At 45.5% G+C, this 16,679-nt stretch overlaps 1 long non-coding RNA gene across 1 annotated transcript; it reads left to right on the top strand.

The window, feature by feature from the left end:
• The first annotated feature begins 4,862 nt into the window (after positions 1 to 4,862).
• Positions 4,863 to 8,912, top strand: LOC147121766 (uncharacterized). The gene is made up of 3 exons (XR_015075409.1): positions 4,863 to 5,018; positions 6,320 to 6,458; positions 7,441 to 8,912. It is a non-coding gene; the product is annotated as an uncharacterized LOC147121766 (long non-coding RNA).
• Positions 8,913 to 16,679: the final 7,767 nt, after the last annotated feature.

Consider the following 16,679-nt stretch of genomic DNA (forward strand, 5'->3'; position numbering starts at 1 on the left):
ATGGATCTGTGGAAGATGACCCTGCTGTCCTCTCTCGGGATGACAGCATTCGTGCTCCCACCACTGCCACTCCATCAGTGCCCTTGCTAAGAACATAAGAATTAGGAGTAGGAGCTACGGTCCCTCGAGCTTGCTCCGCCATTCAACATGTTCATGGCTGATCGTCGACCTCAGCTTCACTTTCCTGCCCAATCTCCACATCTCTTGATTCCACTAGAGTCCAAAAATCTATCTATTTCAGCCTTGAATTTACTCAATGACTCAGCATCCACAGCCTTTCAGGTAGAGAATTCCAAAGATTCACAGCCCGCTGAGTGAAGAAATTCCTCCTCATCTTAGTCTTAAATGGCCGACCCCTTATCCTGAGCCTATGTCCCCTAGTTCTAGGCTTTTCAGCCAGGAAAAACAACCTCTCAGCATCTACCCTGTCAATCCCCCTCAGAATCTTGCATGTTTCAATGAGATCACCTCTCATTCTTCTAAACTCCAAAGAGTATAGACCCAATCTACTCAATCTCTCATCATAGGAATCAATCTAGTAAACCTTGGTTGCACCGCCTCTAAGGCAAGTAGATAAGGACACCAAAACTGTGTACAGTACTCTAGGTGTGGTCTCACCAACGCCCTGTACAATTGTAGCAAGACTTCCTTATGCTTGTACTCCAACCCCCCTTACAATAAAGGCCAACATGCCATTTGCGTTCCTAATTGCTTGCTGTACTTGCATGCTAACTCTGTGTTTCCTGTATAAGGACACCTAAATCACTCTGAACACCAACATTTAATAGTTTCTCATCATTTAAAAAATATTCTGTTTTTCTATTCTTCCTACCATAGTGATTAACCTCACATTTCCCACATTATACGCCATCTGCCATGTTACTTAATTGTACTATATCCCTTTGCAGGCTCTCTGTGTCCTCTTCACAGCTTACTTCCCCCCCTAGCTTTGTATTGTCAGCAAACTTGGGATCCATTACACTCAGTCCCTTCATCTAAGTTAATATAGATTGTAAATAGCTGAGGCCCAAGCACTGATCCTTGTGGCACTCCCACTAGTCAGTAGTTGGCTTTGTGGTGGCCTTTATTTCAGCATTGTGACCAAGAGGACGCTGTGATGGTCAGCAACAGAGGGAAGGTAAGGAGCGGGATTAATGTTGAATGAGGACTTGGGGTTGGGTTCACTTATACCGCAGCTGAATAATTTGATCCCAGATATTCCGGCCAGAAAGGGGCCATCTGGGTTGCCTCCTTCCTTCTTCTTCCACCTCCTCCTGAGCTGGCAGCCGTATCCCTGGTGGCAAAGGCGGTGTCCTCATGATGGCCAAGTTGTGGAGGATACAGCAGACCACGAAAAATCAGGGCAAACACTCCGGTGAGTACAGTAGGGCTCCTCCCGAGCAGTCCAGACAGAGAAAGCATTGTTTAAGGACCCCAGTGGTCTGCTCTATGATGTTTCGTGTGAGATCATGGCTCTCGTTGTACTCATGCTGGCTACGTGTGGTTGGGTTGCGGAGCAGAGTCATGAGGTGGTCAAGGGATTGCCCTTGTTGCCCAGTAGCCATCCTTTGGTTTGTATTGGTGGCTCAAAGACTGAGGGAACAGTAGACTGGCACAGAATAAAAGTTTCATGACTGCTGCTAGGATACCAGGCATTCACCATCATGATGTGCTGAGCATGGTCACAGACCAACTGCACATTCAGCTAGTGGTAACCTTTAAGGTACATCTCAGCATTTATATACAGGGCCCGCAAAGCTTTGTGTGTGCAATCAATGGTGCCCTGCACCATGGGGATGTCCGCTATCCTGGCAAAGCCATGTCAGAGAGAAGACAATGAAGTCCCCTTTCCTGGCATAAAGAGCATCTGTCACCTCTCTTATGCAGCAGAAGACGGCAAACTTTGAGATGTTGCCTGCTCCAGCCTGGAATGAATCTGACATGAGGAAATTCAGGGTTGCGGTCACTTTCACAGCCACTGGCAGCACTGTCCTTGCCCTGGAGTGAGGCTGCAGGCCTGGTTGCAAGAGGTGGCAGAGTTGTGTGAGAACCTCCTTCATAAAAGCACAGACACCTCACACACTGCTCCTGGCTCAGGTTGAGGTAAGAGAATTGCTCTCGGAAGACCCTAGGTGAGTAAGGCCTCCTGCTGAGAGCTCTTCTCCTCCTCCTCCCTCTGCGAGCAGCTTGTCATCTTATTCTTCACTGCCACTGCTCCATCTCCCTGTCATGCTGCAGGCCAAGAGGGTTGACTAGAGCACCCATGACTGGGAGCAAGTGGTCTGACCAGAACCCTTGAAGTCAGAAGCAAGGCCTTCTCCACTTGTAACACCACTCCCCGTCACCTCACCAACTTTAAACAACTCTAGAAAGTTGCAAACACTTCCACAAACTTAGAGCCAGTAGAAATCAAAAAGCAAGTTACCTGAAAGTTGGTGATGATCCCTTTTAATAGCACTGGTTGGGGGGTCCTTCCTGCTGCTGAACGCATGTTCAGCTGTGTGAGGTTAAGAGAGGCTGTTAGCTCCAGCGATGACGATGAAAATGGCAACGCTGGCATCAAATCAGCGACGCACGTGGGTTTACGTCCCGATCTGCCTACTTACCATACTTCCAGCGCACACTCCTAACGGCCGCCGTACCACCCTCACCAAAATGACGTCTGGTGCAGCATACACCAGAAGTGTGCGTGCATTGCTCGGATGCCATTTTGGTCCCAAAATCAGCACCAAAACAACAAGTGCTGCACAACCGAATTTATAGGCCTTGTAGTTTTACACAAATTAAACCCACTCCCCATTGTCAAAGCTATAGTGTGTAGAAGGTCAGAGGTTGGCAATTTTATTCTGTGTACAGTGATGAGTTCGGACGGATTATACGAACCATAAGAACATCAGAAATAAGAGCAAGAGTTGGCCATTCGGCCCTTCGAGCCTGCTCCACCATTCAATAAGGTAATCTTCTACCTCAACTCTACCTTCCTACACTATCCCCATATCCCTTGATTCCCTTAGTATCCAAAAATCTATCGATCTTTGTCTTGAATATACTCAATAACGGAGCATCCACAGCCCTCTGGGGTAGAGAATTCCAAAGATTCACAACCCGTGAGTGAAGACATTTCTCCTCATCTCAGTCCTAAATGGCTGACCCCCTATTCTGAGACTGTAACCCCTAGTTCTAGACTCTCCAGGCAGGGAAACATCCTCCCAGCATCTACCCTGTAAGAATTGTATATGTTTTAATGAGATTCTGGTGACTCCGTTGCTTACAGACAGACTGAAAGGTTGATCATATCCTCGTGTTACCTTTTCTTTATTGATGTTGTATTTAACTGATAATGTGAATCCAATTTTATTGAGTTGCCTTTCTTTCAGCTGTTCCTTATCCATATTGTTCCCGAGCATTAATGGGGAAAGAAAAAGCCAATCGCAACACAAGAAATGTCTTACAAATGCTCAGACAACTAATGGAACAGTGTAAATTCAACACAGCAACAACTTGCATTGATATAGCACCTGTAGTTAAACACCCTTCAGAGGTGTTGTCAAATATAATTTAATACAAAGCATAGAAGGGGCTATCAGGACAGGTGCCAAAAAGCGTGGTCAAACAGGTTGGTTTTAAGCAGCGTCAACGGAGCATCGTAATGTAGGAACTCCCTCGCAGTTTAACGGGCTGGTGCAGTGAGTTAGACACTCAGGCCTAGCAATTGGATCACGTCTGATTCAGGGCGTGATACTGGTGCCATGCATGCCTCACATGCCCCTAAAGAGCAACTGCCTCTTTATCTCGGTATCGGTCACCTCTTGACCTGGGCGTTATCATTCTCTTTCCTTTAAGTTTCCAAACTGTCTTTGTTCATAAATTTCCCTTTTCCTCCACATTCGCTCTCGGGCTAAAATAAAGTATGCTAGGATACTTTGACCATTTAAACTACTTTAAAATATTCTAACAGCGGGCGGCGTACTTCCAGTGCGGAATGTGACGGGTGCACACCACCCGAGATGTTGGTTCCTTAGGTGCTCGTTTCACACCTGCAAAACAGGCGCTCCACAATCCAATTTCCAGGCCTTTCTGTTCACTTTTGGGACCTGGGATGAAGGGAGGGGCGATGCACAAGAGGCCAGGTTCAAAGGAATGGAGAGTTTGGGGGGTGGGGCGGGTTGGAGAGCTGGCTGAGGTTATGGAAATAGGATGGGGCGAGGCCACAGAGTTTTAAATACGAGGATGAGAACTTTAAATTCGAGGCACTGGGGGCCAGGGAGCAATGTAGGTCAGATGTTAACTCAACGGCCTGAGCAGGAAGCCGTAGTGGCTTTCCCACCAGGACAGATCAAGTTTTGACTTTTTTAAAAAAATTGAAGCCAGCAGTTCTTCTCCAGACCCCACAAGGGAAGATTAGACTTTCCCCTGCCACAGACTCGCCCTCTCCCACCACCCTTCCTGGTCGCGGGGCGGCTCAGGCTCCTGGCACCTGTCAGCGGGCAGCTGAACAATTGTTTTCGCCGCTCCCCACCCTGAAATACCCCCGGCCTCAATTCTCGAGTGGCGAGTAAGTTTCTAACTCCAGCCGCCAACCATCTGCCCTAAAGCGGGCCTCAGGACTATGAATGACACAGCACTGAAAGGCTTGTGGTTATCGCTGCTCCAAGCTATTTGAATGCCGACTGCACTAGAATTAGGGAGCGGACTAATTGTGTCTCCTCTTTTTGGTAAGACCAAATAAATTGAACAAATAAACTGTAACTAAACCTCTAAAAAATCTTTAAATAAACCTTAACAAATCAAATTAAAATTTGGTTGTTCAATCCAATTATGCACTCCAGTCCCGGTGACGCCCACCCCACCGGTCACGGAAGTGCTCGAGCGCGCCGGCGGACACCGCGTGCTCCATCTTTGTGTCTGGTGTTTAGCTAGCAAGGTTGTTCTTGGTGCGGCATGTTTGTCCACAGAACAGTCATTGGAATTCATTGTGAAACATTTTTAAACGTTTCAATGACAAGATAAGATGCTTAGTAAGTACGAGTTTTATTTTCTTCTGACCTTCGGGGTTTGGTTTTATTTTGCCGGTTCTTCAATATTTCAGCATAACTGGGGTACAGGTGTGGTGAGACCCTTTGTCCAAGGCCTTTTTCTACATGCCTTCAATAGCCCACAGCCAGTGTTTGGCAGTATACAGTCGGGCCAAAGGCCTATTGTATCACTTGCACCAAAGTGATGCTGGGTGTCAGGGACGTCACGGTATCCAGTGTCGCTGTAGCAGCATAGGGGAAAGGGAGGGGAGTTTAATTTATATTTCTATTGGAACAGGAGTAGGCCATTCGGCCCCTTGAGTCAGTTCCCCCAATTCAGCTAGATCATGGTTGATCTGTACCTTAACTCCATTTAGTCACCTTTGCTCCATATCCCTTGATACCCTTACCTAACAAAAATCTGTCTTGAAAATGTCATTTGTCCAAGCAACCACAGACTTTCGAGAGAGAATTACAGATTTCCACTGTGGGTGGGTGGAAAAGCTTCCCGATCTCCTAACAGCCTAGCTCTAATTTTAAGATTATGCCCCCTTGTTCTTGATTCCTCCGTCAGAGTTTCTCCCCAATCATATCCTTTTAACAGTTTACACACCACGATCAGATCAGTCTTTGAGACTCAAGGGACTACAAGCCAAGTTTAACTAAACCAGCCCCGTAAATTTGCGCAGAAATCCTGGGCAAGAACTTACCAGCGTCGGATCAGAGACTGTTGGCATAGCTAGTCCCCGAGGCCTGCCCCTGTTAAATTCCATGGAAACTAGGAGGGCCCTAACAACAATATGCGAATGACTCCCCGGTTGGGGGGGATGGGTGTACATCTTTGTGGCGGTCGGGAGCCGTGCCGTGCCAGTGGTGAGCACCAAATCGGCAGATGTGGGAAATCTGGGCCACCGAGCACAGCAGTCGGAGCTGCAAAGTATACCAGGGACACTCGCATAATGACCAGTTCAGATACACTCCAGCGCTGCTACTCGGCAATGTTATTTGTCGAATAGATGGAGGGGCGGTGAGCTAACCGAAAAAGAACAACGACTCTCACTGTAATACTATTACCATGGAAACACTCAAGGCCCCTGTCCATTATTAAATCTGATGTTCTTGCTCTGCTGGCACCGTAATGAAATTCCAAAAATGGAACACATCTCCATCCGAGAAATTGGACGATGTTCTCCTTCTAAAGTGCAGCGCGCTCTCGCTGATTCTGTTTTCGCGCTATGCCATCATCGAATAACAACTGTGTCGCTCATTTTCTCTTTTTGACTGCAAACTATTGGCTATTGCAGGATTCCAGGTGCTGTGATTCGCAGCAGTCTCAGTTGCACTCTGGCACTACATTTTATGTGGCAAATATCAGCCAGGATTATTATTCTATAGCTTCTATCTTCAGTGTGACTGAAGCGGAGTCGACGCTGCCAAATGCTGGTAATTATTATACCCGTCTTTATTCTGCAATGTAATGCAGTGATAGTCAACCAACACTGCAAGCCTGCCCAGAAATTAGACATTCACTGCCCTGTCTGACTTGCTCCTGATGTAAATGCACCGCTGTGCGAGCCCACAGAGATGTTTCCACGTTATTATAAAAGCACTTGCACAATTATATGCCTGCTTTCCTCCAATATTCTCCCCATCCCTCCCGATAGCTCTCCGTACATCACCCCATGAGGCCCGTTCTTCCTCTGAACGTAAACGGCGTGCCTCAAATGGCAACTCGACCATTACAGCTGAGCCCAACCCTATCCTACTCAACACACTTCGCTGCAGGGATCTCTCGATGGCAATCAATCGGAACCTTAGCCAAGTTCAACTCTCCCCTACCTTTACCGTGAGTGCAGTCAGAACTTAGGGCTTTTCAAGTCTAAAACATTGGCTTAAACCGATCAGTTCTGCTGGACTTAAAAAAAATAACAAGTAAAGGATTTTGCATTTGAACTGTGGTTGATCTTACTGCTTAATAATTGCCCGGTGGAAAACCGCATTCAGTGGCATTACTGCTACTCTGCATAGCCATGTATGAGTTTAACACAATGCTTAAAACACCAATTTAGCCAAATTTCACAGGAGCCAATTCCATTAATATCAGTTCATCTGCCGTTTTTCATTAATTGCATCAATACACCAACAGGTCATCATCCGCGAGCGTTCATTACTGCTAGTTGTCTTATGGCATTACTTTTAATTTCTTTTTTAAATTTAGGATTAATCTTTCAAAATGAGGTAATGTTTAAACCCCAACAGTAAATGATTGCTCATCGTGAAACAATCCAATTGGTCTTTTCCAGCGCAACAATCCAATGAATGCTCCATATTATAGCTATGACGCTCTGAAAGGGCACTTCATGATGGTTTGCAGCTGTTGCAAGTTTTGGGATTTGCGCTGTTTACCTCTTTTTGTTCTTTACAGGACACGGCATTCAGAAACGGATTGATCCGCCATCGTGCCATGACTCGCACTCGAGTTGCGAATGGCCCACTTCAAAGGGGTTCCTGTGTCCTACCTTTTGAGAGCTGGTATTCTTGGGTAAACTGTGTACACCTCTGTTCCATTGTCTGGAAATGTCAGACACCAGCGTGGCTACACGTTATTAAAATAGCTGACTCTGTACATGTGGAAGCAGCTCCATTGTCAGTACATTGTAGTTACGAGGATGAACTTTTCCTCTGCCATCCCACTGATTTCAATGGATGAAAAAACATGCTGCACTTTGTTGAAATCCTAATGGTCGATTAGACAAGTGGGTTCCTTAAACTGGGTGATGCTTTTTGAATTTATTTCTGAAACCATTTATAGTTTGCAGAATTTCCAAAGGCCTTTTTTTTTTTTTAAAAAAAGAGCAGCCAGAGCTCAAAGGATCCTGCAGAAGATCACAGTCTGGGCGAAGTGGGCCATGGAGCTGATTGGCGAACCGACGGTTTCTGTCGATTGTCTTCACTGGTCTTGGGGGGATTAGCTGGGCTCCACAGCGTCAAACAGGAGCCCTGTTGCTTTCTCAACATGTGGCGCAGCGGATGAACTATTCGGCCACTCTGCTCTGTCAACTTTGCCCAGCATTGTCGCCACATCTGGTTGCACCCTTTGTCTTCTGGGCTACAGTATGTTGTCCTTTGTCAATGTGTCCATTTATTATAGGAATCGTATCCTCTTCCAAATGAGGACCATGATACCTCTATTATCCAAAACCTTTTATCCACCACAATTTTCACAAATTAATGCCTCTAGGATGTCCCCTCATTGCACAGTTATTTTTTGTCATTGATGTTCCATCTCCTTCTTGGTGAATAAAACTAATGTTCCTTTTATTATTCATCTTGTACTTACCTTCAATTCCTGCTCTAGTGCATCCCTGTGCAATATAGGTATGAAATTAAAATATGGGGAATGATTTCCCCTCCATTGTGCTTTATAATAGCAACCCCTCTGCAGTGTCTTGCAATTATTCCATAGATCTGGGGCTGCATTTACACGATAACTGTAGTGTCAGTGCAAAGTGGTTTCACTTTACAATGAGACAAAGTAGTTGTAGTGTAAATTAGGAACAAGAATAGGCCACTCTGCCCTCGAGCCTGTTCTGCCATTCAGTTAGATCATGGCTGATCTGTACATTCAGTGGATCCTCAGTCGCTCAGTATATTCACGATGAGATCGGTAAATTTTTGGGCATTAAAGGAATCAAGGGATATGGGGGTAGGGCAGGAAAGTGGATTTGAGGCCGATGATTAGCCATGATCTTATTGAATGGTGGAGCAGGCTGGAGGGGCCGTATGGCCTACTCCTGCTCCTAGTTCTTATGTTCTGAGATCTGGTTTGACTAACACTGTAGTTGTACTGTAAATACAGCTTGGATGTAGCAATATAAAAAGATTATTTTAACTCATTGACTTTAGACTCTTCATGAACTGGAGATATTTTATAAGACTTTTCTAGAAGACAGAAAACTGATAATTTACATATTCCATTCACAGCAGCTAATTATGGCCGAGGAACATGAAACATCAGATTTGCAAGATTGTGCTAAATGTTATTGGCAAGTGTATTACAGAAGTTAGGAAAATTGCTATGATATTTGTAACTCATGGTCACATCAATCACTAGGATCTGAAGAGTGAAAGGACACACTGACACTCATCTGCAATATTGATTGCCTGCAATCCATTTTTTCAGTCATTCTGTTTGTCTCCATCTTTTTATTTTATTTTTGAATCGTGTCATTTTTGAGGATGAACTTTTCTCCTCTGTAGCATCCAATAATTTCAAAACTTTATTGCTTACTCTATTGCCCTTTTAATAGTTCAGCGCTGGTCTCCTGATTTTACACTTGCAATCCATTCAGGATAAGTTAGACCGAGAATTATAGGGTGCAGCAGGTGCCAGCATCAGGTGAGAAAGGTGGCTAGGAGGGTTTCCGAGCTGAAGTGTGTGGCGAGTTTCAATAGCAATTGTTGCAGCAGAAGATCACTTTTTGCAGCATTATTTTTAGTTGCTGTTCTGCCTACAGCAAGACCTGGATGACAGTCAGACTCGGGCTGTTAAGTAGCAGGTAGCATTTGCACCACACAAGTGCCAGGCAATGGCTATCTCCAACAAGTGAGAGTCTAACCACCGCCCCTTGACATTCAACTGCATTACCATCACTAAATCCCCCACCTTCAACATCCTGGGGGTAATCATTGACCAGAAACTTAACTGGACCAACCACATAAATACTGTGGCTACAAGAGCAGGTCAGAGGATGGGTATTCTGTGGCGAGTGTCTCGTCTCCTAACACCCCAAAGCCTTTCCACCATCTACAAGGCACAAGTCAGGACTGTGATATAATACTCTCCATTGCCTGGATGAGTGTAGCTCCAACAACACCCAAGAAGTTCAACACCATCCAGGACAAAGCAACCTGCTTGATTGTCACTCCATCCACCACCTTAAACATTCATTCCATGCATCACTGGTGTACCGTGGCTGCAGTCTGTACCATCTACAAGATGCACTGCAGCAACTCGTCAAGGCTTCTTCGACAGCACCTCCTAAACCAGCAACCTCTACCACCTAGAAAGACAAGGGCAGCAGGTGCATGGGAACACCATCACCTGCAAGTTCCCTGCTAAGTTACACACCACCCTGACTTGGAAATAGATCACCGTTGCAGGGTCAAAATCCTGGAACTCCCTCCCGAACAGCACTGTTGGTGTACATTCACCACAAGGACTGCAGCGGTTCAAGAAGGCAGCTCACTGCCACCTTTTCGAGGGCAATTAGGGATAGACAATAAATGCTGGCCTTGCCTGCGACGCCCACATCTCAAACAAATTTAAAAAAAAAACCCCACAGAACTGGACTTGCTTCTCACTGCGTTTGAGAGGATGCAATCACTGGGCGATTTTTCTCTCCTGGTCAGGGCTTCTCAGGAGCAGGCTTAGAATTCCTTATGGGCATACCCTTGGATGCCAATATCATGGACGAGGAGAAGGAGCACAGGATGAAGAAAAGGAGAGTGGGGCAGAATTTAAGGCGAATGCACCCTTGCAATAGTATATACAGGCAACACAGGTCACATGAGAGCCTGAGTGAGGAGCTGTGTATTAGCCGATCAGGCAATAGGATAGTCATATTGCACAAGGAGCTGTCCCGCGTTCATCTGCCTGCAAAAGTTGAAGTGGAGTGTCGAAATCTCGACTCTGAGTAAGACTCTAAAACACAAGCAGTACCGTCAGATTGTTAGTTTAATTTTTACTTGCAGAAGGAGAGCTGCCTGGACAAAGGCTAGGCCAACATCTCTAAAGGACATCAGCGAATGCAGCATATTTATACACTGAAACAAGCAAGCATGCCATAAATCACGTGTAATGGTATTGTATCATTTTAAACACATTAAGAGTTTGCACAAGGACAATCAAAAGGTCAGCAGGACAGAAATGTCTCCAGACAAGGTTAGTTACTCATATATTCTGTCAGGAGGTTCTGTCTGAATCTTGTTACCAAAATGATTTACTTATTGATGTCTGATCATCTTGTTACCAAGATGATTAGCTTACTCAATAGTTTTGCTTCTTTGTCTAGCGACAATCATTAATAGTTTATCTATTCTATAGTCTTATGCCTCCCTTGTGCTAGTGAGTCAATTATAGCTGTCATCACATCCTCAATGTGGGTGGGTATTATGAAAGATTTCTTGGTCCTGGACACTGACACATTTACTTTTTCTTGCTTTAGCTACAACCGAAACAAGTTTGTTCTTTTATTTGGCCATTTTATTCTACCCAGCATGCTAAGTATAATGTCAATTTCCACATTAGGGAGGGGTTTTAGGGCTGCATATGTTTGTAATTTGTCTTTACAGGTAGCACTTGGTCCGTGTGATCTCCTGGACTGGTTTTGATTGCCTGAGGGGGGTCGGAGGGGAATTTTCCAGAATATTTTTCCCTTCTTGGCACTGGGTTCTTTCTCAGTCTTTTTGCCTCTCCCAGGAGATTACATGTGTGTGTGGGGGAAGCGGGCAATGGGGTGGAGGTGGGACATGTCTAGCCATGATGCTCCAGTCTTCATGGTGTGTGGGGCAGGCATTATGGACTAGCTGATCTTTTCCTGCCCCTCAATTTTCTATGTTGGTAATTATTGGGAGAGGAGATAGGCAGCCATACTGTGAGATCCCAAGTTAGTGCCCGCCTTGACGACAGAGCAGTGAGAAGGATTCGTTGTCGAGCTGTTACTATTTGAGGTTGAAGGGAAGGAAGAAGGAAAGAGAATAGCTGGTGTGTTGCCTTGCCTGCGCTGCTCAGCTCTTTGAACTTTTTATGACCCTTGTCTGCAGTCCTGGGGTTGAGAGAGTTGACACTCAGTATCAGTGCCACCTCCCTCCACATGGCACGTGACCTTTTGGGTGGGGTTCCTGCCACAGACACCTAGCCAGAATTGTATTTTTAAAGGGTCCACTTTCATTTCCATGCATCCTAGCTGATTACTCCAGTTTTACGTGAGATTTACGTCAATCTCTACTCCAATAAGCTGACCCAGGAAATTCTGGTGTAATTATCACTCCAGGCCATCGACGGATGCCGCTCATTTTCCATCGATGTAGTAGCTGGGCTACTCCCCGCATGGAATTTCTAGGTATTTGTGTGGATGCATTGCATAACAGAGGGATTCTGAAGAATACTTTCCCAAACTCAATTACACACTGATGCCTCCAAACAAACTACATTAGGATGTTAATTCCCTCCACAATATCAGCCCAGGCTCAGTGGGTAGCACTCTCACCTCTGAGTCAGAAGGTTGTGGGTTCAAGCCCCACACCAGAAACTTGAGTGCAAAATCTAAGCTGCCACTCCAGTGGAGTACTGAGGGAGTGCTGCACTGTCGGTGGTGCCATGTTTTGGATGAGACGTTAAACCGAGGCCCTGTCTACCCACTCAGGGTGAACATAAAAGATCCCATGACACTATTTAGAAAAAGTGCATGGGAGGTTATCCCCGGTGTCCTGGCCAAGATTTATCCCTCAACCAACAACTAAAACAGATAATCTGGTCATTTATTTTAGTGCTTTTTCTGGGAGCTTGCTGTGCACAAATTGGCTGCTGCGGTTTCTACATTACAACAGTGACTACACTTCAAAGGCTCTTTCGCCACTGACCGAGATTAAAAAATGAATGGAGAAAGTGCTGTAAATTCACAGCAGGTCCGTTGACTTTTGAAAAGGTTAATGGTTTCAAGTATACACCCTTCATCTGAACTACCACAGGTGCTACCTGACCTGTTGAGTGTTTTCTAGCCTTTCCTCTTTGTATTTCAGATTTCCAGCATCCGCACTATTTTGCTTTTGTTGAAGCACCAATGCATAATGTTAAAGCTGCTGCAAGTCCCTGACCACCAGCGCAGGAAGCACCCAACTCCTCGCCTCACATTTCTGAGTGTTAAAAACACAGTTCAAAACAGAAAAAGTAAGGCTGTGATTTTGCTGACCGTGGCGGGTGACGTCAGTGGTGGGTCCCAACCCGCTGCTGGCTCCATCCCACTGTCTGAAATGAATTTCTCTTGAGGAGGCTTGTTAAGCCTCGGCCAGCACATTTCCCAGCCAATTATAGGAAGTGGGTCTGGTGACATCATTTGATGACGCGTCATCAGTCGGTTTTCTTAAAGGGACCATGGCCAACATTATTTTGACATCGTGCTGTCAGTGTTCTACAGCATTAAGGTGCTGCAAACACTGATGAGCACTGCGCAAAGGCACAGTGCTGCACCCAGGCTCCCCCATGGCTCCCTCCATATGCTTAATGAGGGAGTCACAGCACGCAGGGAGGTCCTCTTCCCTTCCCAATGGCGGAAGAGACCTTCCCAGGAGATCAACAAGCTTGGAGGCACTTTGCAGAGGAGGGCACAAGCAGATATATGGTCAGGAGTACCTGGGTACAGTGCTGCAAACGTTTCAATGATCTCGGTAGATCACAAAACGTTAGTACAAAGCCACACTCAACCTCATCCTGCTGTGCATCTCGTCACACCCCCATCACTAAGCCTTCCCTCCCCTACTCCTGCACATCCTTACTCACACCAACTTACCTTGGACCTCCACTCATCCCTCTCTCTCTATCTATATTATCACATCCCCATCTCACTGGCCACCCCTCACACTCGCCCTCATCCTAGTGCAATCATACCAACTAACAACACACAAGGGTAGGCACTTGTGTGTTTTATGCAATGTCCATGTAAAGTTTCTGTTAATGTGTTGTCAAACATTGAAACCTTTTTTCAACACTTTGCATTCTTGGACAGATGTGTGTGCACCTTTGGAAGTGGCTTAGTGAGTTGCAGTGAATGGTGAGACATAACGGTATCCCCGCAATGGTGAGGAGTGTGAAAGGAATGGCTTGGGCATTGTAGGGAAGCTTTATAGTGTTGGTGTGGGGTTGTGCCAATCTGGCGCATCATGTGGCAGCCAGGATGTACAGCGTTAAGTGACGTATATGTGGCCATAGTGAGGCCATCTCTGGTCTCCTGGGCAGCAATGTGGCCGGGTGTTGATGCCCTCTGTCCTGTGTAGCATCAGTTAATTGCAGAGAAGGTTGGTGTTGTTGTTGGTGCTGCTGGTGTGCCTGGTGCTGTTGGTATTGGGGCTGATCATGGTTGGATTCTGAGGACCAAGGTGAGAGAGTATAAAGGGCACCCATGCTAATAGAATAGATGGCAGGTGAAGCGATCTGTCAGTGGTGAGTGAGGTGATGAGGTCAGACTGGATGGAGACTTGTTTAAAGACTTGCAACATGGTGAATCTGTTCTGGAAATGCAGTGAGGAAGAGCTTGTGACTGAGAAGATATCTCTAAGGTGGGAGCTTTTGCTGTACATTTTAAGCTGTCAACTCATCAGCTGATTCAATGGCCACTAACCTTCCTCCTCAGCTTCACAGATGTGGCCTAGCAACAGCGTGAAACCCATGGGCGAGCTGTCAAAGTCAAAAGGTCAGTTGAAAACCATTGCTAAATGGCTGTAAACAAGCCACTAAACATTTAAATTGGCTCCCCACTGCTGCGTGTTTGGTCTGCTCAGCGCTGACAGACCTGACATCGGGGAAAGCCATGTGGCGTGAGTTCACAGCGGGGTCCCGACCCACTGGGGGATAAAACACTTTCCCACCTGACCCGCCACCAATCGCGCCCGCTGACTCCCTGGAAAATCTTGATCTAAGTGTTTCTTGTGTTGGCAGATATATAATGAACAGAATAATACAGTGCATGGGTAGAAGCCTGACCAATTTTACCTTCACTCATGAGAAAGCCCACATTAATCACCGAGGTAGGCAGAAATCAATTGTCTTCCCATATCTTATCGACACTCCTATGTTGTAATATATTGGGTACATTCTATGTAAAAGGAAGAATTGGAAATAGGACTAAAATGTGTAGCAGGTTAGAATAATAATTCTCTGAGCAACTCTCGACTTCTACCCAATTGAGAGAGACAGAGCCAAGACTTTACTTAGTAAAGATTCTTGCTGCGGTTATAGAATAATGTACCTCTCTGCATCTTTATTAATGACAGTAACAAATGAGACTCAACGCTGGCTAATAAACCTGTCAGCAGGCTGGCAATGAATCACAATCAAAGTCTGGTACTTGAGATCTTCAACTCTTTCCGTGCTTTTCCTGGACCATGACCATTGAATAACAATGTTACAAAACCTTACTGTAAATAGAGATAAACAGTCTCTGTACTCACCAAACCAATCTTAGAAACAGTTTGGGTAGCTACAGGACATAACATCCAGTTTTCATAAATCATTAGATGCGCTGAGTGGATAATACAATGTTAGTTGGTGTTTTCTTTTGTGCATTTATCCTGGTTAGGAATTTAACATTATTTTTCTTTAAATGTAGAGTGCCAGCATCAGTCCCCCTTGGGTGAGGTACTGCACAGGTTAAATGCAGGATAAAGGACCCTATACATTGTTCCATCAAGCACTGTCAAGTTAACCACAGCAAGGTGCAAATGCAGGATAAAGGCTCCTTTAGTCTGGCTATCAAGTACTTACAGGACAGATAGAGCGCAAGATAGACTGAGGGGAAAAAGCTTCCTCTATACTCCCATCTAGAAATCCCAGGTCAGATATCATATAGGCTCAGTACAGGGTGAAGTCTGCTCTGCACTGCTCCAACAATCAATGTTAATTCCAACTTCAAAAGTGCACTATTCACTGTCTTGTTTTGACATTTCCATTTTCCACACCAGGCACTCTAATCTTTTCTCTGAGTGAGATTGTCAATTTAGTGCCAATTTGCCACCATCAAAGGGAGGAGGCTTATTCTATCAGGCTGTGTGGATTTAATCATTGTTTCCTGGGGTAGACTGGGAATGCTGAAACCAGTGTGGCTTCCTAGCTAATAACTCATTAGCATCTTTATTATCCTACAATTAACTTGAGCTTTTGATCCTTAAGATAATGATATGTCTAAACACGTCACTCAAGACTACTGATAATATATTTCAAATCTCTCTATGGTCTCGCCCCTCCCTATCCATGTAAGCTCCTCCAGCCCTACAACCCTCCGAGATCTCTGCACTTCTCCAAATCTGGCCTTTTACACATCCCCGATTTTCTTCACTCCATCATTGGTGGCTATGCCTTCAGCTGCCGAGGCCTTGAGCTCTAAACCTCTTCGCCTCTCTACCTGTCTTTCCTCCTTTATCTCTTTGACCAAGCTTTTGGTCACCCACCCTAATATTCCCTTGTGGTTAGATATCAATTTTTGTTTGATAATGCTCCGCTGAAGTGCCTTGGGATGTAGTACTATGTTAAAAGCGCTATATAAATACAAGTTGTTGTTGAATTTACAATGCTTTAATAAACGGCCACCAGGTTCTGCAAGATACAGACAATACTACCCATGTTACAATAGTTTTGTTATTCATGGGATGTGGGCGTCACTGGCAAGGCCAGCATTTAATGCCCATCCTTAGTTGTCCTTGAGAAGGTGGTGTTGAGCCGCCTTCTTGAATTGCTGCAGTCCGTGTGGTGAATGTACTCCCACAGTGCTGTTCGGGAGGGAGTTCCAGGATTTTGACCCAGCCACAATGAAGGAATGACGATATACTTCCAAGTCAGGACGGTGTGTGACTTGGAGGGGAATGTGGAGGTGGTGGTGCTCCCATGCACCT

The sequence above is a fragment of the Somniosus microcephalus genome, chromosome 3, assembly GCF_052327205.1.
Source record: "Somniosus microcephalus isolate GS21.2 chromosome 3, FLI_Smic_1.0, whole genome shotgun sequence".
In the NCBI taxonomy this organism is placed as follows: domain Eukaryota; kingdom Metazoa; phylum Chordata; class Chondrichthyes; order Squaliformes; family Somniosidae; genus Somniosus; species Somniosus microcephalus.